Source organism: Molossus molossus, unplaced genomic scaffold, assembly GCF_014108415.1.
Source record: "Molossus molossus isolate mMolMol1 unplaced genomic scaffold, mMolMol1.p scaffold_m16_p_9, whole genome shotgun sequence".
Classification (NCBI taxonomy): domain Eukaryota; kingdom Metazoa; phylum Chordata; class Mammalia; order Chiroptera; family Molossidae; genus Molossus; species Molossus molossus.
Window position 1 is genome coordinate 71,187,951 of NW_023425403.1, and position 25,465 is coordinate 71,213,415.

The 25,465-nt window shown below is 35.4% G+C and overlaps 1 pseudogene; it reads right to left on the reverse strand.

The window, feature by feature from the left end:
• Positions 1 to 7,491: 7,491 nt before the first annotated feature.
• The window catches only part of LOC118622406, a 49,119-nt pseudogene continuing 31,145 nt past the window's right edge, over positions 7,492 to 25,465 (reverse strand).

Genomic DNA, 25,465 nt, shown 5'->3' on the forward strand with positions numbered 1-25,465 from the left:
TAAGAAACAAATCCAGGATGCTAATTATCTCATAATTAGCCAGCAAGTACTGGTGGCACTGATAAAATAAGTAGATAAGAGTGTAAACTTTATTTGTAAGAAGTAGAAAATAGTGGTAAATTTATCTCCATTTTTATGTGATATGTTTGTATATCTAAAAATTCTAAAAGGAGCCAATTGAAGAATAATTTTCCCAAATCAAGTAACTTAAATAGGAACATATAAAACTAATATATAGAAACAGTTGCATATTGATTTGTGTGTGTGTGTGTGTGTGTGTGTGTGTATAATATAAAACAAGGTGGAATATATAACAAAGTGAGGCCTGATTGACATAGCACAGAGTAAAATACAATATGTAGTCATGAATATAGCATTACATGCAAAATCTACATAAGGATAATTATAAACATTCCTGAAACTTGCAAAAGAAGACAAACAAATAAAAAGAAAAGCTATATTCTTTGAAAGGCTAGCACACATTAATAATACTTAATTTTTCTCAAATTTAACACATGCCAATAAAAGTGACATTAGTTATTTTTTTAATCCTTAGATAAATCAATTGTGAAGTTTGTGGGGGAAAAACAAACAATAAATAGCTAGGATTTTTCTAAAATATAATAACATGATGGAGTTAGCTAGCATTACCAGCTATTAAAACACTTTATAAAACCTCTATAAGCAGAACAATATAGTAATATAGGAATAGATGGAAATATCAATATTAAAAAAAGAAACTCCAGAATGTGGAGTAAATATGGAAATTGAGTATGCACAAAGGTAACATTAAATAAGGGTGGAAATGTAACTTTTTAATAACTGATATTGAAGCAATTTGATATTCATATATATTTTAAGTAATAAAACTATACCTGCCCTGTACATGGAAAATAATGTAAAATTTTCATTGAAATGTGAAAATTACAAGTATAAATAGTAAAAACATGTTAAATCATTTGTAGTTGGAGATGAAAGACAAATTTTCAAACTGAAACAAAATCAAGATGTAATTAGAAAAAGTTTAATAAATTAAACTACAGGAAAAAAAAATGAAGAAAAACTTCACAAGTAAAGTGAAAAACAAATTACAAAGTGACAAAAATATGTTTTCAACTTGCGTCACATCTAATGGAAAATAAAAAGTCTGACAACCTAATAAGAAAACTGATAAAAGGCAAAGCCAGACAATTCTCAGGTGAAAAAATGCAAGGGAAACAGTGCAAATTAAAATTTCACAGAAATTATATTTCTTATACATCACAATAACAAAAAAATGTTAAAAGTTGGACAATAAAGTCTTAGTAATTCTTGGGGAACTAGACATTTCATTTTGTTGTGATAGAGCAAAATTGTACAATGAAATGGAGAGGATGTTGGCAATACTGATCATAATTTTAGAGTCATTTACCTTTTTTTAAATTAAATTTAATTTTTTCCATCATCATTTATCCCCTCTTCAAGCTCCACCCACCTGCTTAACGGCCCACACGCCCCTCCACAGTCACCACACTGTTGTCCACCTCCATGAGTTCTCTCTCCTTTTTTGCTCAATTCCTCCACTCCCTCCAATGTCTCCCCCACACCAGAGCTGTCTTCCTGCTCTCTATCTATGTGCCTATCTCTATTTTGCCTGGTAGGTCCGTTTGTTCATTAAATTTCATGTACGAGTGAAATCATATGATACTTGTCTTTCTCTGACTGGTTTATTTCACTTAGCATAATGTTTTCCAGGTCCAACCTTGTTGTCACAAAGGGTAAAATTTTCTTCCTTTTAATGGCGGAATACTATTCCACTGTGTAAATGTGCCACAGCTTTTTATCCACTTACTTACTGATGGGCACTTGGGCTGCTTCCAAATCTTGGCTATTGTAAATAATGCTTCAGTGTACATAGGGGTACACTTACAGTCTCTCAAATTAGTGTTTCTTGTTTCTTAAGATAAATTCTAAGATATGGAATCACTGAGTCATAAGACAGATCCTTTTTTTTTTTCAAGGTAACTCCATATTACTTTCCACAGTGGCTGCTCCAATTTGCATTTCACCAAGAATGCACAAGTGCACAAGGGTTCCCCTTTCTTCACATCCTCTCCAACACTTATTGTTTGTGTTGATTTATTGATGGTAGCCATTCTAGCAAGTGTGAGGTGACACCTCATTGTCATTTTAATTTGCATCTCTCTTAAAATTAGTGATGTTGAACATTTTTTCATATGTCTCTTGGCCATCAGTATGGCCTCTTTGGAGAAGTGTCGATTAAGGTCCTCTCCTCATTTTTCAAATTGGATTGCTTGCCTTCCTTTTGTTTAGTTTTATGAGTTCATTATATATTTTTTGAAATTAACCACCTATCAGATATATCATTGGCAAATATGTTCTCCCATAGAGTGGTTCACTTTTTTATTTTGATGTTGGTTTCATTTGCTGTGCAGAAACTTTTTGATTTGATATAGTCCCATTTGTTTATTGTTTTCTTTGTTTTCCTTGCCCTAAGCGATGTATCAGCAAAAATATTACTATGAGAGATTTTTGAGATTTTACTGCCTATGTCTTCTAGAATTTTGATAGTTTCAAACCTAACATTTAAGTCTTTTATCCGTTTTGAGTTTATTCTTTTGTATGGTGTAAGTTGGTGGTCTACTTTCACTTTTTGCATGAACCTGTCCAATCTTCCCAATACCATTTGTTTTTAGTCCATTGTATGTATGCTCTTGCCTCCTTTATCAAATATTAATTGACTATAAAATTTCAGGGCTCTCTGCTCTGTTCCATTGATCTGTATGCCTGTTCTTGTGCCAGTACCAGGCTGTTTTGATTACAATGGACTTGTAGAATAGTTTGGTATCAAGTATTGTGATACCTCCAACTTTATTCCTCTTTCTCAAGATTGCTGAGGCTATTTAGTCTCTTTTTGGTTCCAAATAATATGCTTTTAAAATTAAACTTATTAGATAAGATGGGTTAACAAGTTCATGTAATTTTCATGTGTACAACGCTATAATACAACATCTATATATTTCATTGTCTGTTTACCACCCAAAATAAAATTTACTTCTGTCACTCTATTTTGATCCCTCTTTACTTTCTACTACCTTCCCCCACCTTCTTTCCATCTGGCAACCACTAGACTGTTGCCTGCGTCTATGAGTTTTTTGTTTGTTCATGGATTACCTTCAGTTTTATATCCCTCATATGAGTAAAATCATATGGTCCTTGACTTTTTCTGTCTGACTTGACTTGCTTAGCATGATATTCTATATTATGTTTTTTATTAAGAAAAAAAAAACAGTAGAAGGAGAAAAAGTAAATGAAAATAAAATTACTACCTTTAAGAAGAAGGAGAGTACATATATATTAGAAAGGATAGTGGTGGAAACAAGATTTCTCTTATGTACTTTTTAATTTTGATATTATTTAGGTACTATCTATCATTGAAACTCATATATATATAAAGAAAATTGTAAATTCCCTCTAAATAAAATCAAACTAAACAAATATCCTAATTCTGTTTCAAATTGTAACATGAACATACAGAAATAAAGAACTTAAGTAACTTTAAGACAAAGTATTTGACTAAATGTCCTAATGTTATTTATTCTAAACACACATACAAAAAATTTTGGGAATTTCAAACTTCATTTAAATTTATTTAAATTTTAAGGGAAATGTAAACTTTATTCAGTTATCCACTTTAATTGTAATATCAGTATTGTTCATTCAAAATTATCATATATGTTTTATAAGATGAAGCAATTACATCAATATATTTTAAAGAACCAGAATGTATAATGTAAGTTAAAATAGACAAAAATATAAAATACAGTTAAGTGAAAACTATGTAATAGTGAGGAGTATTCTCTTAAATATGAACAATTAAGTCGTATTTTCTAAACATGTCTATTAAAAAGGTCTGAAGAGGTTTATTCCTTCATAGTAAAAACCACTCAAGTGACATAATGACTGAGTGGGACATAAGGCCATTATTTATATCCTAATTAGAACAAAACAACAGGAAAGAGAGTAGTTTTTAAACAATCAGGTCAATTTGAAGAGGGGCTGGTTATTGAGTGTTATTAAAGAACCACAGCACGATGCTTATATTGAAAATGAAAACCTTTTATTTGTGAGAGGTGAGTAATAAATATTTATAGGTAAAATACCAAATAAATGGAATCTGTTTTAAATTGTCCAGGGGAGGAAAAAATATACTGGATAAGTGAAAAGGCTAGTAAAAGATTGATAGCTGTGGAAGCTAAATTGTGGATATATAAAGATTCAATATACCTTGCACCTTAATTTTGGTTAATTTTAATTTTTCTACATTTAAAAATGTATTAAAATTTAAAAGTAGACAATAGGTTACTTGAACTAAAAATTAAGACTATCTAAGTAATATATAAAAAGTTAGCATATTTTACATTTGTTAAAAGGATCTAAACATTTTTGAAATATAAGTAAAATATAGTTTATTGCAATTTAGTTATTTTTCCTTTATTAACACATGCACACCCGACTATAAAACCACAAAGAATATTGATGAAATACTGCAGCAGGCTAGATCACCTGCCAAGGCAACAGCCTCAGCTGATTCAGTTCTGGGCTGAGAAATATTGACAAAAAATTGCCATCACAAACATATCAACCTGAGTAGATTTAATGAGGATATTTATGAGTATATTTTCAGCAGTTGTGAATGTTAACAGAAAAGACAAGTATTCAATTCTTGCATCCTCTTTTTCCCCCCATTTTACTGTTTTAGATATGTAATCATTCCCTTGAAAAACACAATTTATTGTTGAGAGTATTACAAATGTCCCCCATTTTCCCCAATTTGCCCCCCTCCTCTCATCTCTCACCCCATCCCAGGTAATCATTTCCTTTTAATAACTCTTATGGTGGGCACTGCATATTCAAAATAAAAACAGTTTTTGGAAGTAGTAATACATGATCTCTGGTATTTATACTAACATATATCCTTCATGACACAATTCATTTCTATACCTGTTTATTGAATTTCAAGCATTGATCTTGACACTAAAGCTAAGACAATGAACTAAGCAAAGCTCTTCCTCATGAAAGTCTAGAGAGAAAACTGCCCAATACATAAATTAGCCATTGATAAGTGCTATGAGGAAAAGTAAAGTTGGATAAGGAAGAAACAGAAGGTGGGGGACACTGATATATGTGAGGTCAGAAAGCCTCTCCTAGAAGGTGACAGTGATGTGAACTTGAAGAAATTGAAGGAGCATGGCTGGCTCTCATCAGAGTAAAAGAATTTCAAGCAGAGGTTACAAGGCAAACCCTGAGAGATGGAAGCCACCCTAACACTGCAGATAAATCAAAAAGAGGCCAATGTAACTAGGGCAGAAAAGGTAAGAGGGCAGTGGGCATGGAAAGATTGCATGGCTCTCCAGAGGCTGCCTGATGCAGGACATACCAGGCAACGGCTTTATTTTTCATGCCAAGAGTGACAGGCCTTGAGTCCAGAACTGATACCTTACTTTTAAAATTAACAGTACCCCTGTATAAAGCACATGTAGTAAACCTCGGCTAGGCTCTTGATACGCCTAGAATTCATTAACACATTTTCTGTATTCCTTTCATTATCTTACTCTGCTTGAACTCTTTCATAAACCTTTTTCCCTCCTCCGACCTCCAGCATCTTCTTTATCATTATTATTCATAGTAATAATTTCACTCACTATCAGATTTAAGTGTTGGGGCCTTCTGAGGAGAATTTGGGCACACACATGCCCCCACCCAGGTACCTGCCTCTGTGATAATAAATTTTGCCTTCTTTTCTGTTATTCTGAATTGATGGTCCAAGCTATCAAAAGCCAAACCTTCCAGCAGTATTCTAATGATGCCTTCACTTTTGGTATGCTCAACAATTCTGCTTCAGCCTGGCTGGTGTGACTCAGTTGGCTGAGTGTCATACCATGTAACAAAAGATTGCCGGTTTGATTCTTGGTCAGGGCACATGCCCGGGTTGCTCTCAATCCCTCTGAGGGGCATGCAGGGGGCAGCTGATCCATCTTTCTCTCTCACACTCAGGTTCTCTCTCTCTCTTTTTCTTCTCTCTCTAAAATAAACAAAAACATATTAAAATTATTTTTTTTATTTTACTTCAGAATTTCTTCTTTCTTTGGCATCAATATTTTCTCTCTCTATTGGCTAATTCTCATAATCATGCCAACATGAGGGGATTTTCCTCAACCTCAAAAAAATTTAGAACAATCTTGACTCTACTTCTCACTAAAGTCTCCACTCTAAATCTTTTCTTCATTATAAAACTAAAGGAAATTGTTCCACTGACTACCTTACATTTCCCTCCAGTCTACTTTTGAGCCCATTTCAAACAAGTGAATTCCTCCCACTAATAAATGACAGGGGCTTGGAACAGCAGTGGAGGTCATAAAGAGTGTCAGATTCTTTGTGTAGTTCAAAGGCAAATATGATAAAATTGGGATTTGAACAATGTGAAGAGTCAAGAAGGCCAGCTGCTGCTAACACTCAAGCCTCATCTCTTCATCGCTCTCTAAGGACTTTGCATACCTGAAGCCTTTCTCTGAAGAATAGTTACAGAACCCTGAGAGCAGTCCTCATCCAAGACTGTTTTGCTTTTGTATGTTTAACAATGCAATATATATGATCTAAGGAAAAGTTAAAGTGATCATTAAACCTGAAAGATAAACTTAAACAATTACAACTCTCCTCAGTTACAGAATTATATCTATTAACCAGAAAGGGTGCATCTCAACAACATCCTCTGTTATGAGAAATATTTATAATATTTTTTGTTATAGGTAGAAGGAAGGAAGATAACATCAAATGTTTCAGGAAACATTGATCAGGAAGTGAAATAAGGGGGAAATTGAAGATGAAAACAGGTGTATGGGACAGGGGTCAGAGCACTTTTTCAGCTGACCAAGATGCATGCTATGACAAGGAGCTTCAGATAAGCTCGGGTGATGGCAGAGGTCATTGCTCTGTAGGAAATAAACCTTTCATAGTCTACATTGGTTTTCGAAATCGGATAACTTCCTTAATATTTATTTGATAAAACAAATGGCTATTTCCTGTTCGTTAACATCTAAAGAAACCAAGAGTTGGATCCCCCCCCCCATTATCGTTGCTATAGTTTCGAATTTTCTCTATGACATGGACAGTTTCTTGAGTTATTTCTTAAATTGCACTGGTTGCTTATTTTTGGAAAGTGTTTCTTGCACGTCCTTTATTTTGGAACTCCAAAGTGAAGCTTTGGGCCATGAGAAACATTGTTTGGTCAGAATTCCGGTCTTTGCTGCTGTCTTCACTGGGTTCACACTCTCCACCACTTGCAGAACGTCAGCTCAAATCCTCCACCCCAGACTCCTGATCACTGCCAGCTGACAGATCTGGACCTGAGCTTTGCAAGTTGTCCTGGGTTAGAATCAGAACAGACTCTGTCTCCTTGAGAAGAGCCCCTGGATGGAAATGATTTCATATTCACACTGTAGTCCTGGGGAGTGCTGCTGTGCTGCTGTTTGAGCTAGAAAACCTGTTTGCTGGGTTCACTTGGTTTATTCTTTATTTTAGATTACTGGACTTTTTGCATTTTTTTCCAGCTTTTCTTCTAGAGACTCTAGTTCTTCCGCCAGCAGCTGGGTTTCCTCCTTCACCACCATGAGGTAATCTATGACTGTCAGGGCTGCAGTCCCTTCTCAAAGAGGTTCAACATGTCACTCCAGAACTTGCACATGATGTTGCATTGCATGGTGGGGAGGTGGAGAGTTCCCTGGTCCTATTGTGATCAGCTTTAAGGAGAAAATTCATGTACTCGCCCCACATCTTCCACAGGTAAGCCCGTAAAGAATAGGCTCTTTCCTGAATTTTGAGTTTTTGTCTCTCCCTTTGGCTGTTACACAGGAAGTTTCCATATTGGTAGGAATAAATGTGATTTGAATGTGAATCAGAAACCGCTCATTGAACTCAAACACACAGGGAAATTGTTCCATTAACTGCCAGACACAGTCAATGAACTGGTCAATAACTGGAGAGATTTCTTTTGGCTCACAAGCTAGATTGCCATATCTGGGATTAAAGTCATGACCAAAGGAAATCGGTCCTTTTCAATTAATACCACAAAGCCCTTCAGTCTGGTAGGGTGGATCCAGCAGTAGGCTGGCCACGCAGCACACCTGTGCAGTCCTGTCCCAGCCATGGGACCAGTGAAGTTCACTTTCCCCTTCCTCAGCATCGAGCATCCCTGCATCCATGATGGCCTTAATATGCCTTAACCAGCCAGAATTCTCCATTCCCCACAGAAAGTCAATCACGGAGGGAGATTTAAGTGAACACACTTCCAACATTTTCTGCAGACTGTTTCTCATGACATGGATGTTCTCTATCCCAATACATTGAAACTTGATGCTGGAACAATTGTCTTCATTCCCGTAGCTCTTCCCTTCAGAGTGGTTTGCTGTGGCACTAAGTTTAGGCAGGGTGTCAACAACTTAAATGAAGTCGCTTCTTGAGTTGGTTTTCCTGATGGCCTGGAGTATGTGCTGGTCTTCCAGGTACCGGGAACTGAAGCCTAACAGGGCCTGGCCACTCCGGAAGACAGAAGCGTGGTATCTTTATAGTAGTAAGAAAGGGCAGGAAATAGCCACCTGCTCCGGGATTTGAACTCTCCACTAGGTGCAACGTGTGCCGTGGCCAATCTGGGAACATACAGTGCAGTAAGGTAAGAATTGCAAACTCTGTTGTCTCTGTTCACAACGCTGAGCTGCCAATAATCATTTGGTGAGGCCCATGTGCTTGTATTCTTCACTGAGATGGATCAACATCCAGCCTTGTTCTCTGTCTTCTTCATCCAGCCTGGGGTTGAATGAAAAGCAGTAGAACGCCTCGGGTTTGACTGGCCTTGCAAAGTGGATCAGAGACACGTACATCAGGCAGTCTCTCTCCTTTGACACCATTAACTGTAATAGCTGAAAGTTCTTACAAGGAATAGGCAGATGGCACCCAGGAGTGGCTGCTACCTGTTTTTCAGTGGTGGGAACCTGACGGTGAAGAAGTCATGTTTCTTTTCTGTGTCAGGTACATTTTCCAGAATATGACATGAGTAGCCGTCCAATAACGTATGTAGGGCTGCTTGTTCAGAGTATATTCCATCTGCCAAGCAGACATTTTTGACCTGGAGAGAGCGGATGTGCCCCGTGGCTGACCCCCGCCCTGCAAGGCCCTGGGCAGAGGCTGCCTCGGGCACCCACGCGTGTCTGCAGCACGGTGGGAGGGGACCTGCATTCAATTCTCCTTGGAGACGGTCTACAGTTACTCCCAACCCTCCCCCCACTTTATAAGTGTGATAGCTCTGGAAGATATTTTTTATTCTATTTTCCAGAGTGTCTCTGCAGAGAGCTCCAACTGCTGAAAGCCAGCTTTCAAATGTACATTTGCCGCCTTTCTTTACACGGTCTCACTTCCTTCCACTTTGCCAGTGATGAGTATACATTCCAAATTCTTGCTCTGAAATCCTCATCTCAGTCTCTTTCTGGAAGAACAAAAACTGTATGGTATTCTAGGTTTGGAGAACTGGAGAAAGTAAGCTGGAAAAAAAGTACCCTCAAAAGTGAGTTTACTGCCACGAGCAGAATTAAAACAAATAAAATGTTACTCAAAAATTCATTCATGTGCTGGCAGCTGAAGGGTATATGTTGTACAAATTCTTTCTACATTTTAAACATTAGGGTTAACATCAAAAGGGGATAAGTATTGGACCCCGAGGGAGTCTCCATGTAAGGTCCCTGCGGGTGGAGGGATCATTTGAATTTCTGTGATAGGTAGGACAGCAATATCTCCAATATTTTCGGTGTAGAAGCAGTCAACTTATTGCACATTGCTGCAGCCAGAGCAAAATGTCTGAAGCGCCATGAGATTAAACAGTCAGAGAAGGCTGGGAAAAGTCTTTCCAAAGGTTTAAAACGGTGCGCTTATTACGCGAGTGTCGGCTGACAGCCCTGACAGGTCCGGATCTTGTATGGGAAATCTATGTCTCCAACCTCAGCTGTCCTTGTCTGCTCAGCCACTTCCCTGCTGCTATAAACTTTCACTTTTTATTAGACATCTAGAGTGGCAGGTGAAAAAAATGTGATTTAGACTTTTCAATAAAATAAGGAAAGTTCAAAGCACTGAACTGGCAGCTTTGCTTCTGAAGAATTTTTTGCTGCTAGATTTGGGTACATAACTGAGCTCATAATAAAACTGGCAGGGAAAAGACTTGGCAACGGATCTCTAAAGGTGTCAGGACACACACACGCGCACACACACACACACACACACACTCACAGACACATTCTAAATGATCTGTGTTAAATTCATTTTCCTTATCTAGAGAAATTAGGTACTAGTGCTTGGTCTTTGATGACGATCCATGTACCTCTGTGGCAACTTCAGTTTACTTTTAATATAAAGACATCTGTATCATAATCTAAAAGAGGAGGATGGATAATAGCAAGCAATAAATACATATTTTCAGATTTGTCCTTGTTAATTTCACTAACATAAAAATATTAATAAACTCATACTTGATACTTGAGATTACATCTGATTATAAACATAAGCTATGTCAATAAAAGTGTGGAAGAAAGAAATCAATATGAGCTTATCTTGTGTGTAAGTTCTAGATAGAGGATCTTATTTTTACGAAGTCATAATGTGTATATTTTTCAAAATTAAATTATGTTGTAAAAATCAGCAAAAGGAATTTATGAATATATAAATCTAAAACCATTCTTAAAAGATCATTTTTGAGCCCGGCCAGTGTGGTTCAGTGGGTTGAGCATCGTCCCATGGACTGAGAGGGCACAGTTAGATTCCCAGTCAGGGCACATGCAGGGGTTTCAGGTTCAACCCCCAGTAGGAGGCGTGCAGGAGGCAGCAATAGATGTTTCTCACATCAATGTTTCAATCTCTCTCCTTCTTCTCTCTCTCTAAAAAAAATTAATAACAACATATTGAAAGAAAAAAAAAGACAATATTTTTAGTTAAAATGCCCCCTGGAAAATTGTCAATTGACAAACTGAATAAGGAATAAAGGAGGTTCAAAGGGAGCTCAGAAATATGTTGTATTAGAAAAAAAATATGTTCAAAAAATTAAAATATTAGTAGTTAACCAAGCAACCCAAGTTTTAAGTGAAAATTCAAAAACCTATTAATTATAACTTGTTGAAAAACAACAACAGTATTTATAACATATATATAAAGCCTAGTTAACCAAGGTTTTTAAAAGTGGTATTTTAAATATGAAAAAAAAAAAATAACACAACAGTCAAAATGATTTATTGTTCTTATCAAAATGACTTCTTCCCACCCTTTCTCCTCCCTCAACCCCTTCCTCCCTCCCTCTGTTCTTCCTTGTCTACAACACGTACAGTTCTAAAAATTAGGTGATCTCAAGAGTGAACACCAGTGATCTGTATATGTTTTGAGTGTCTGTTCACTGACACTAATCGATACCCCATGTGATTTCCTTGTAGTAAAATGTCAATACTAGTTCCTGTTTATAAACAGGTAGAAAAACTGGGCTGCTTCGTAAGAACTGCGGTTCTTTCTGGGGAAATCTTAGTCATGTCATGTTGTTTGACACATCGGTGAATTTAATACAGTCCACTTGATTGACAGAAATACGGGCAGAGATACACTTCCCAGAGTGTCCACAGTATTCAGCACAAACTCTTGCACACCTATGGGTACTCAACAAATCCATTGGATGAATAAATGAATGAATGTGGAAATAAATCCAGATGACTTGCTAAATTGATATTACATTTGCTTATTCAGTGCCACTAGTTTGCTCTTTGAAGAAAGCTGAGGACATTGGGAAATCGTCTGCGCTTTATTTTGTCCCATAATTAATTTGTTTGTCTCTATATTTCAAATCATGGCTAAATCGATTGGATCCCACAAAAAAACTGCATTCATAAAATTACCTGAGGCCTAATTAATTATCATGGTTATCAGAACCACTTTCAGTGTAGGATTATAACAGAACACCCAATTCTACCACCATAGGGGCTGTTGGAGATGTGCTGTACCTACCAAGAAATTGTCTCTTAGACATTGGTTTTGCCAAAACCTGACAATGATTATGCATGGGATAAGTTGTTCTCTGTTTGTTTTATGACCTCTATGGGTTAAAGTTGAAATATTTCTGTAGGATTCTGTGTTAAAATTGGTGTTCATTCGATGTCAGTATTTATTCAACACCTATTCTTGCAATGGTAAATACATACATATATGTGTGTATCTCAACATGACTTTTCAGACAATGGCGCAAAGTATCCATGCTCGGGAAATAATTCACCTCTGAAATGAACTTATTTGTTATATACAATTTTTTAAATGGAAATAAATGCTTTCTCACTCAATTTATTATGTGAAATATTTTATGTATAGTCAGTCCTGAAGTGTATTTACCACCTATGAAAAATAAATATAAAAAAATTCATCTTTCAAAGAAGACAATTATGGCACAACTTGAGCATGTGAACGGCGTCCTTCTATTAACTTAAATATGCAGAAGTAAAACAAGACACATATATGCAAAAACTATTTCCATAAACTCTGAGTTTGATAAATCTGTACTGTTAAATATTGCTTAAGCAATTTTTAATTGACAACATATGTTAAACATCACAGAGCAACGTGCACGAAGCGCTTTGCATCTGTCATAGCTCCTTAGGACTAATGCCTCTTTAATATGCTCTGGTCCTTGGTACTGCAGGGTGCTTTGTTTCTGTGTCAGGTGCCAATACTGGAAAATATAACCTTGGCAACTATAAAGGAAGTGATTCTGGAAGTTTTCTTTTTATATAATGATCCATAAATTGACAGCTATTAGAAATGAGAATACATCATTAATTTTACATAAGGACTCAGTTGCTTCTGTTGAATCCAAATAAGGATTTAAGTAAGATGCCTGTAGAGCATGACTGAAACCTGTACCAGCCCGCACATAAGGAGAATTTAGAGGGAAAATCTCTGTGCGCTGTGTCAATTTTATCTCATTAACATGTAGCAAAAGCAGTTAAAATGTTGACTTTATGTCCCATGGGTTATGGTATTCATTTAGTAGAACTCCTAAGGCAAATTATAAAATTTCCATTAATTAATAATATACAAACCCACGAGTTTAGTAGTAGTCAATATACCTTTTGCAGTTTTGCCTCCATGCAACAAGGTATTTCTTTTCCTGCACACATGTAATTTTCTAACACAGTAGAATTTAAGTAAATCAAATAATTTAAGCAGAATTGAAGTCTCCATGAAAGGAACCATCACTTAATGGCATTCTAGATATACCACCCTGCCCAAAGGATGTTGTGTTTTCCCCAGCTCAGAGACCTTTTGCTGACATCAACAGCATGAGAGAGTTTGTATCTCTTGTTCCTGAATTTTTAATTGGTCCATCTTTGTTTCATCACTAGTGTGTTGTAGTTTTTTTTTTTCTAGGTCCCTGCACTTATTTCAAAAGTATGTAAAGTTATTGTGTGCACCACCCCACAGTTATATCAATTCAACTGCTATGTCCAATTATCCAGTTCGTCCCTTCTGCATCTCATCCTCTTCTCTCATTTATTTGTCCTCTCATCATTGGTAAGATATTCATTCCAGTGATAGAACACAACCAGCTTAGCCAGCTGAATAGCACATGGAGGATAGTGAACAAGCGTCTTTAATTCTAGAGAGTTGCAATATAGTCTGTCTCTTTTCAGAATATTCACATTTTCATTAGAGGCAAAGGCGTTGTGTACTACGGATAAAATTGGGGATGGAAAAGGTTAAAGATTCCATAGCTGTACATTTGCAGGGTTGGAAAACAACAACACTGAGCTATGGATGAATACAGTGAGGGAAATATAACAAAATAAAGCTGTGGAGTTATAGAAAAAGATAAAGCAAATTCTACTTATAAGTGTATGAAGGAAATGTGTATATTATAAGTTTTCTAAAATACTCTTTTGAACTTGACAGATTTGAGGTCACCTTTAGCTTGAATGTCTTTTATTTGGCAATCAGTTCGTTTTAGATTTGTTCAGAGAAGTCTAGCCATGTATTAAAAGGTTACTGCTGGTTAGCTGAATGGAAATATGAGCTATTTCAATATTTTCTTCCATTCATAATTAGTATTTTTAAAAATCCTGGGTATCAAAATAGATTCTTATCTGAAATATTACAGCTTATCATATGTATCTCCATTACATTTAAATTATTTACAAATAAAACATTAATACTGATAATGGAGACAATGAAATGGAATAAGCATTGCTAAGGGAGTCATTTAAAATCGAATCTCGAGGCTATTAAGGAAGTTGTCCCTCAGTTCTTGGAGCTGCTATTAAGTTGCTAAACCTGTTGCTAAACTGAGCTTAAGGCTGAGCCATGAACATCTTGGAACAAGAACTGCTACACGGACACATATGGACTTGCTCCCTTGTAGTTTTCTCCTCCCTTTTTTTCATAGTGGAAGTAACCAATCCTTGTTCACCTCTGCAGTAAATTTTCATTTGCATGAAAGACTTACATTTTTTGTTTTTTAAATCTTCACCAGATATTTTTCTACTTATCCTCAGATAGAGTAGGGGGGAGGAGAGAAAGAGAAACATCCGCGTGAGAGGGACACATCTACCGGTTGCCTCCCAATCCCGTGACCGAGGTACGTGTCCTTGATTGTAATCGAACCCGAGACTCGTTGGTCCGCAGGCCGTCGCTCTAACCGCTGAGCAAAACCAGCCAGGGTTGTTTTATTCCTCCTTTTATAAATGCTTTCTTTTCTTTGTTCTTTCCAGAGCTCAGTTTGTGTAATCACCTAAAAATGTATCTTTCAGATTGCAATCGTTTTGCTCAAAATGCCTTTTTTTATTACCTTTCCTCTCTCTCTGAAATCAATAAAACCACAATTAAAAAAATAAATGAATAAAGTAAAACTGTTATTTTATTTGAGTTCTGTAACTGAAATTCAGACCACACAGGCATTTTATGTATCTTCTCTCTATATTACAAGAAAAAGAAGTGAAGAATTTGATCATTCAGAATTTTCTCTTTCTTTGAACTGAATATACATGTCTCCACTATGTTGTTATCTCTACAATCCTACATAGTGGGAATAGCCTTAAGAGAAATAAAATATTGTATTTTATAAGAACATAATGAATACTTTTCTCTTTTTGAAAAATTTATTTATTTATTTTTATTTTTTTCTTTATTGATTTTAGAGAGAGGAAGGGAGAGGGACAGAGAGAAACATCCATGAGAAAGAACATCAATTGGTAGCCTCCTGCATGCCCCCCCCCCCCCCGGGGATTTGGCCCACAACCTGGGCATGTGCCTTGACTGGAAATGGGTCGATGCTCAACCACTGAGCCACACTGGCTGGGCTATTTACTGATTTTAAAGAGAGAGGGAGACAATTTGTTGTTTCACTTATTTATGCATTCACTGCTTGATTCTTGAATGTGCTCTGACCAGAGATGGAACACACAACCTTGGCATATCCGGACAGAACTCTAACCAACTGAACTACCCAGCCAGGGCCATAATTTTTTTTTATAGAAACATTAATATTCAGCACAATGAGCAGTGTCTATAAGAAAAATTAACCCTTTGGAAAACAATGTATTATAGCATTATACAGGGTGTGGCAAAAGTAACTTTACAGTTGTTTTGGAAACTAATACAATACTTAATAAACAATAATACAAGAATAAACTCTGTGTTTTGTGTAGTCACAATCGTAAACCTACTTTTGCCCCAAACCCTGTATTCCAAAAGCAGTATATCCTTGAGTAACTGAAAAATCCAAAATTCTACTTCAATATCATGGAAAATAACTGTACTTTCTCTTAGGCTCTTTTTTGTTTTTCCAAGACAGAACAACTTCAAATGGGATATATTACTAGGACACATATTAAACTATGGAAACATGAAACAGTCACACATCATGGGTTTCCAAGCCCAGGGAGAGCTGTAGACACTTGGCCACGGAGGAGAGAGAAGAGCTACATAAGCGTCAGCACTTGGGTTACTTGGAAGAGAGCAAACTCTATCAAGCAGGATAACTTTCCATCTAGTAAAACGGCTCAGCTCCTCCCGGTGTCCAGCACCTCTCAGCGATTCTCTCATTGCATTTGCTCGTCGGCCTGTCATTTGCTCTTAACAAGTTTTATTTCACATATGTGCAATACAGACGTACAGGATCCATCTCAAAGCCAGTTCTAGCAACGCGTGACATTTAAAAGAAGCATAAATTCAATGTTAAACCTTGAAAAGTAATGCAGCAGTTTAATGTAGATTTCTTACAGGAAATAAGTAAGGAAAAGTCCTTAACCTTCCGGTACACGTATGTGTAGTCTCTTCACTGCTGTACTTTGCTAAGAGTTGTTTACTCACTCTGCTTCCTTTCCCTCTCTCCTCCTCTACATACTCCACTTTCACAATTTTTACGTGTCATCCTTCTCCAGAAATGACAGGTGGTCTGTCCCGTCAATAGCCTCTTCAGTGAATGCTAATTCTTTTATCAGAAAAGAAAATTATCCTTCCTCTTTAAAAATTGTGAGAAGGGATGGACCACAAATATTTGCACTGTGTTTTGTTTTGTAATATTTTCCTGCAACAATGCTGGCGTACATCCAAGAGGTGGGCTGCCCTATTTAGTCTTGGTATCTGATTCCCTTTTCAATCCACAGAGCAGTACATTTATTTATTTCATTTTATTTTTTTAACTCACAAATGTTTATTAATCTAAACAAAGTACTGTCATTTTAAAGCTGTAACTAAAAGTGAATGGTAACAGATGTAAATTATAACCTCACATTTTAAATGACATATATAAATGTTTTGGTTTTGTTTTTCCAGCTTTATTGCGATAAAATTGGCATATAAGATTACATAAGTTTAAAGTGTAAAATGTTATGATTTGATACATGTATATGAAAAATGGTAATCACAATAAGCTAGTGAACACATCCTTTGCCTCATGGAAGTATCATTTTGTTGTTGTTATGCAAGAACATTAAAGCATGGTGGTCAAAGGGTACACATTTTCAGCTGTATGATGAATAAATTCCAGAGATCTAATGTACAGCATGGTGTCTATAGGTAACGATATTTCTTCCTTCTCTAATTGACCTGGGCCTATGTTTCATTTACATTTTATGTCTCCGAACACCATGCCATCTGACTTGTTCTGATTGTCCTCCATCTGTTTTATTTTCCCTTCAGATACTATGTTGTTAGGAAATTTGGAGACGTTCTAGAAGAAACAAATTGCTAATCATTCAGACCCCCTGGTCAGAATTTCTAGTCAGTACAGCGGTGATACAAAGCGGTGTTACAAATTTGCACTCACACAAAATTGAGAATTTCAAGTGTGATTCTACATGTTACACAGGGAAAACTGCCTAATGGGGGTTCAAACTGAGTGCAGACTAAGAAATCCTTGCATGACCTCTGATTCCCTAATTCCCAGAATCTAAGTGGTCCCTTTTCCATCATCTGATCCCTTGTCATGTGTTTTTACTTTTTGTTTTCCTCCTGAAGAGCAGCTGTGAAAAATACCTTTTCACATTCTAAAAAATTGGCTTAACCAGTAATATGAATTCAGTTGGCTGATCAGGTTTCCGGAAATTTTAAGATATTTTTTCCTCTATAATCTTTTAAGAATGTTTCTACTAACTTGCTATTATAGTACAATTATTCCAAATATAACCCACGGCATTTTATAGACTACCACAATATCCCTCTAGCCTGAAAATACATACAAATGTTGCTTCTACTTTTGTAAGAAAATAATTTATGCATTGGACTTATAAACAGGTACAAATATTCAACTTGCCATGTGGGTTTTCTAGGGCTGTCACAGGGACCAGCATTAAAATATAGATCTCTGATGCTGTGATTCAATGAATAGTTCCCAATGCCATCCTCCAAATTCTTACTTACTTTGTGTCGGTTCTCAGTCTTTTAAAAATTGTCACTCCTATACTATTTTAGTAGCATATTCAAATACAGCAGAGCAATCAACAAAGATATTCATTTATACTTTGTTCTTGCTTTATCCACTCTCCTTTTTTCTGGCCTTAACTCTAAACCAATCCGTTTCCTGACATTTGTGTTTCCTTGTTCCAAAAATATTGTGCATCAGAGAACAAAAGTTTTTATGTTGACAAATATTCTTCCTAGCATTTGATTTTGAAAACTAAAATTGTTTATGATGCTTAGGAAAGAGTTGCTTGCAGAACCTTGGAGAGGAACTGCTTCACCAATTACACCTTAGGAGGCTAGACCACAGGTACTGGGCTCTGAGCTTCTGAAAAGATTTCTATGCCAACACATGAGACAGAAGATGCAGGGTGGTGCTCTTCAAGGGTGTATGAAATTCTTTTCAGAGTATTATGGTCCACAGATGAGAGAGTTCTTCCTCAGGGTTTAATGTAGGTAAGAACCCAGCTTCTTCTGCATGACCTTGGGAACCCTACTTTTGATGAAGGTGGATATTCTTCTCACCCAAAACAAAGGCGGTTCAGTGGTAGATTGAATTCATCTAAAGACAATTTTAATATGTTTACAGGAATCATATAACAAATTTAGTAGAATAAGATCCTTTTAAAAAAAAAAATGTATGTTTTTATTGACTTTTAGAGAGAGAGGAAGAGAGAGCGAGAGAGAGATAGAAACATCAATCAGCTGCTTCTTGCACACCCTCTACTGGGGATCGAGCCTGCAACCTGGGCATGTGCCCTGACCGGGAATTGAACCAGCAACCTCTTGGTGCATGGGTCGATGCTCAACCACTGAGCCACACTAGCCAGGCTAGAATAAGATTCTTAACCACCAAATAAACATGTTTTAAATATCTCCTATTCTTGTTAAAGGCTTTCCACATGCCTTTTGTGCTCTTAGGAATAAAAGTCATCCACTTGTACTGTATTTCCAAATTAGTTTTAATTTCTTGTCTATGATAACCACACAGTCATCAGCCACAGTATCTTCAAAAATCCTCAGAATGGGAATTTATTTTAGAGTCATTAAATTGAAAAGGTCACCAATATTTTAAAAATTGATAAATATTTTCAAAAAATTAAAAGGCTAATTAACATATTGAGATTTGAGATCCTCACTGTTTTACATGCTGGAACAAAAATAAAATATAATTTTCAACTGCCAAATTTGATGTTAATCTAAATAAGATCTAATGAAGACAGGAATTCTTACATATTACTGCTGTATTATTGTAAAATAAAAGGAATGTAAAATTTGAGACCTGATATACTCTTTAAATTTTATGTAGAATAGTTATAACTATGTTTTCATCTATTGATTAGATTGTGGGTGATGTTTATTTATTTTCTTTATATTTTCTTTTATTCTTCCCCACTGATTATATATCAAGAAAACAAGTGATGGTTACTCACTCTGATGCAAACATTTTGTTACATGGTACTAATATTTCTCATTGGAAAAATAGTATACCAGAATCCTGATTCTATTGATCCGTGTCCTGTTCCTGCTAGACTTTAGTTTATCCACCTCTGGTAAGTAGAACCAATCTCCTGGCTTTCTGACTAAATCAAGTTACTAAGCCTGTGAGGCAAGAATTCAAACTTCAGTTTTAGTAAGTTCAAAAGGTTATGCATAACTCATACAGCCAATGGGAAGATAGATGGCATGCTATTCTCTGGTAACATGCCAACTTTCCTAGGTAATCGTATTGAAAAGAAAATTTCTCTGTGTTCCATTATAAAAGCAAGTATTAAGAAAAACAGAGACAAACAACATAGCAGAGTAGAAAATATCTATTTCATAGTTACGTTCATTTCTTCTCAGAGCACTTGAAAAGTAGATATAATTAATTTTAGTTTCAATGTTCACTATTTCCTCCAACACTGAATTAAAATGAAAAAATATACAATTAAACGAATGATGTGGTCTGAATACATAGTGTCTAGATTGACCTACATTTGCACGTTTTTGTTGTTGTTGTTATTCCTTACCTGAGGATATTTTTTCTATTGATTTTTAGAGAAGCTAGAAGGGAGAGGGGAGGGAGGGAGAGAGAGAAACATTGATGTGAGAGAGACACATTCATTGATTGCTTCCCACACGGTCCCTGACCAGGGCTGGGGATTGAACCTGCAACCCAGATACGTGTACTTGACTGGGAAATGAACCCACGACCCTTCGGTGTGCAGGCCGACACTAACCACCGAGCAACACTGGCCAGGGCTGCAAAATTTTTCATTTAAATAATTGTCTTTTTACTCTAAGCATAAATTTTACTCTCAGTGTATTTTTTTAAGTAAGCCTTGTGGTCTATAGAGGATTGTTGATTAAAATACATATATTCATAATTCTGTAAAATAAACTTTGATAAAAAAGAAAATAATTCTTCAGAATATTTCTCTAATATGCAGATCATATGCATGTCATATCTATAAACAATTTTCACTACAAAGTAAAAACAAAAGTCTTTGCACAAATATAAATGAATATATATACTATATGAGTATGTGATAGAAAATTCTCTGAAGAATTTCACATCGTTGATATTATGTAATGTCCAGCAGTGCTCTTGGACTCATTTGCTTTCTTCCAGCAATAAGATCTGTCACTATGTATTACTTCTAAAAATTTCTCAGTAATAATATTATAGTCCTTGTTTTCATGATAATTCATTCCACTAAATGATGTCTCTTTAGTTTCTTAAAAATTATATTCAAACAGATTAAAAAATAAAAACATAAGTTAGCACAATTTATCAAAAAACAACTGTCTTGCCCTGGCCGGTTTGGCTCAGCAGTTAGAGTGTTGGCCTGCGGTCCAGAGAGGCCCGGGTTCAATTCCTGCTAAGGGCATTTACTTCGGTTGCAGTTTGTCCCTGGCCCTGGTTGGTCGTGCAGGTGGCAGCCACTCGATGTGTCCTTTTCACATCGATCCTTCTCTCTCTCTTCCTCTCTCTCCCTCCTGCTGTATCTGAATAAAAAAATGGAAAAATGTCCTCGGGTGAGGATAAAACAAACAAACAAAAAACTGTTTTACTAGTTTGACCACTATGCTTTGCAAATTATATGAGAATACTGATGCTTCATCTTCTGTTTGACAATCGTCATTCACAGACAACACAGAAATAGAAATAAAATAGCTCACCATGAAATCCAGCTCCTAGCTCCCACGCAACTTTTTTTAGCTATTTGTGCAAGATCATCACTTCTTTCATTCATTTATGCCAGTATATTGAAATCTATAACCCCAATGTAAATCTGTTCACTATTTATATTTTCAATAATGGTCAGTTATAGTAATAATATTATTATTTATTTCATATCAACAATTAAACAATAGCACAATTATTACATTACAAAGGTGAAATTTTAACTAATGGAAAATCCACTAGGTCAGATTCACAATCCTGGCTGAATTTTGGAATTCCCTGGAAAGTTTTGAAAAATGACCAAGACCCAGTGGTACCAGAGATAAATTTCGAGTTATGGTTTAAATTAATTTGTTAAGGTGATGAGTGTGAAAACCAAGTACAAAATTATTACTAAAAATATGAGGCAGCAACTGTGAATATAAAAATAATTCCACATTTCAGTTTTGTGAGATCTTTTTTCATCATGTTTTCATCTATATCTAACCAGCTACCTATCAACCACTTGATATTCTGGCAGAAAAAAACTCATCATTCACTGAAAACCAAGGTATATAATATGCCTGAATATCTGGTTTAAAATATAACACATCTTATGCTTAATTTTATGTATTTTGCTTATCTTCTAAAATATGATATACAAGTTAACAAAAGATTTGAAGTAACAAAAAAGAGACATAACAAGATGACAGATATGGAAACTATGTTTATTCTAATCAATAATTAAAGAAGGGAAAATTGAAGCAAATTAGCAAATATTTTTAAGAACTAATACTTAATCTCTGCAAAGATTCAGGGCTTGTATAAACCTATAAAAGAATCGTGGTAGTATAAATTTTGACAACTCATTTTTCAATAAACTTAATTATCTAAAATTATGTGCATTTTTTCATTTAAAAATAATGGCATGATTTAGGATAAAAATTCTGACATCATGATACAAAAAAAAAAAAAAGAATAAAACAAAACAAATCCTATAGACAAATAAGGTTTGTAAAACATATCTAAAAGTTTGGAAACAAAGTCAATGTTCTATGACAAAATAACAAATGACCACAGGTATATTCACTCAAAGTGTTATTATGTGGCAGATAATCAGTAATCTTAATACTTGCTCCTGTTGTAATCTTAGAGGTAAATCTAGAGATAGATAATTGCATGTATAATTGAGTGTCAAGTATGTAAAGACCTAAAAAAAGAATGCTAGAGAAAATAAAAAATGTATTTATAATGGCTTTACTAAATTTTGTACCTGAGTAATAACAACTCTAAGTTTTTTATTGTCCCTTCTGACTTTAGATTTGTTAAGATATGTAAAATGTTAGTGTTTATCTTTATAATGGAAATAAAAATAAAAGTGGAACTCTGTTATTGCAAACAAATGGTGGTAAACGTGAAGATCCCCTCCTGGGAGACCCTAATTTTCCATGGTTACTAATTCTGCCGAAACGTCTGCGACGGCAGTGTTCCTCCTCAAAGATGACATGACAAGTTCACAGGAACCAGTGAGTACAGCTGCAAGTCAGAGAAAGGACTGAACACTTCTTAAAATGTACCCCATAAAAATATGACCCCTGTTTGGAGTGCAGTGGATAGCAGTAATAATGATTCTGGGATGAAGGTTTAAACTGGGATTCTCAGGCAATCCAAGACTATTTTCACATATATTGGAACCCAAATAATGGCAGAACCATCAAAAGAGAAATATTAAATGTGCTGTTAGTGCTGTTAGCTTTTATCCTTTGTTCATTTCGACCATGGCATGTCTGTTTAATGATAAAACGAGTAGTTACCATAATAAAAAGTATTTTCTTAATGGATGCAGTAAAAATTGTTTCTCTTATAATTCACAACAACAAAATTATTATTATTATTATTTTTTTTTTTTTTGGCAAATCCTAGTGGCTTTTTTTATTATAGTATTTTGTCATTTTGTTTTGTTTACCAGGCACACTTCATACTTATCACCAGTAAGTGACAACCTTATTTTTACACAATGTATATTAGATGTTTCTGAAAATTCATGTAAGAACAAAAAGGACACCCTGGCCAGTTTGGCTCAGCGGTTAGAGCGTCGGTCAGGGTTTGGTTCCCGCTAAGGGCCTGTATTTCTGTTGCAGTTTGTCCCTGGCCCCAACTCGTGTGGGTGGCAACCAGTCGATGTGTTCTCTCACATCGATGCATCGATGTTTCTCTCTCTTTCTTTCCCCCTCTCTCCCTCCCGTTCTATCTGAAGATACATGCAAAAAACTATCCTCGGGTCAGGATAAAATATAAAATTATATATATATATAAAAAAAAGAACAAAAAGGACAACTTCATATCCAATCAAAGATGCAACATATTAAAATACTTGGAAAAGTTACTAAGGATGCATTATATCTTGATAAGGTGGACCAAATGCTGTATAATTCTGACCTTGTCCCAGGTTGTTAAAACTGAGCATTTAACTTGCACAGCAAAAGCGTCAAGCAGGATGCCAATTTAACAAGCCTTATTGCCACTGATTTTCTCAGGAATAGAAATAAAAGGAATGAAAAACCTAACTCACATTGTTTTTCAATAAATTTTAGCTTTCTTGTAAAATGTGTTCTCTAGGGGCATCTTAATTTAAATTATAATAGTTTGACTGCTGACTATTACTGCAGCAACTTTTAAAACTGTCTGTGTTGCTATAAATTGCCTATGAGTCAGATTCATTGCAAGGTGAGGAAGGGCATTCTGAATGCCCTATCTGTTTTTCTCATCTAATCCAAACCTAAATAAATAAGCACTCATGCATTTTACTTGCTGCATCCAGCTTAAAACAAAAACAAAAAACCTAGCAATAAAATAAATAAAAGCAACAGAAAAAAATGTTTCTGTAATAAAGCAAAGTTTTCAAAATGAGCTAGTATTTGATATAACCTTGTGAAGAGTTCTGATTAGCATTGACCTTCCTTTTCACATGGAAAATTGTGCTAGCCAGGTGGGAAATGAAGTCTCAAAGGTAAAGTAACAGGTCAGTAAAGTCGAGCATTTAATCAGATAATGGAAGCCTATGTCATTAATAAGTGTGTCATTTGCTTCAATAACGGCATCACTTTAAGAAATCAAATCAGTCTTTTAATACCCTGCACATAACTCCTACTATTCCACCCACAAACTCTTCCCTGATCCCTGCTCCTTCTCATTTCTTCTTTCTTATAACACTGTTGTCTTTATCCCTCATTTGACTTTAAGTAGAAAAATTTATTATATAAACATGTATGCTTTATCTATGCTTACTTCACTGAGACAGATTATAAGTCTCTTTAGAACTCAAGATGTGTCTTCTTGTCAAGTCTCAAGAGAGCAGAGATTTCTAAGTTGCTTAACAGCGTATTTAGCAACTAATGCAACCAAGTGGCTACAATGAACAACACCAAAAACTCTGAAAGTAGTATGAATAATATAATATATTTCTTATATAACTGAAAATTATACAAATATAAAAATACACATCATATTTTATCAATTGATTACTAAGCCTGGTATTTGTTTCAATAAATATTAAGAAGTGAATGGATAAAAGGAAAATAAGTTAATTATCACTTTTATCATTATTGGATTTGACTAACAAAAATTAGCAAAACACAAATTCTGAATGTTTTCATATTCAGAACTCCACTGTTCATTCTTTTTTTAATTTAACAAGATCTAGTTCATATATAAGGGCAGTGATGGAAAGAACATGAAACTAAAGCAAAAATATCTTGGTCTTTATTGCTGTTTAGTGGTCTGTTGTTGGACCGATCATATTAACTGTCATATTTTAAAAATAAACAAAATTTTATCCTAATATTTTATAGCTTTGAATCTTATGTATTCCCCAGTGGATTTCTTTACATTTACAGCTTTATTGTCTTTGCACCCAAGAACATGGGTGGTTCCATCTTCCCTTTCTCCTGACATTGACAGCTGAACATGTTTGAAACTACTAATAAAAATATGTTCTTCGTAGTATTCTGTGACATATCTCTATGCTGACCCACTCTCTCTCTTTGTATGATGGTTTTGAAAAGTATTTTTGGTGCCTGATTTCACATTTGTTATTAGCAGTCACTTCTGTTATTGAAATTTACATTAAATTCACTTTTAACCTTCTGAGTACAGTTCCACACATCAATTATTTTATGGATATCTGACTTTGATTTCCCATTTAATAGTATTGACCTCTCATGAACTTTATCCTGGGAGTTTGTTTCTATTTTTTAAGAAAAACATTGATCTGGTGGGTGTAGCTCAGTTGGT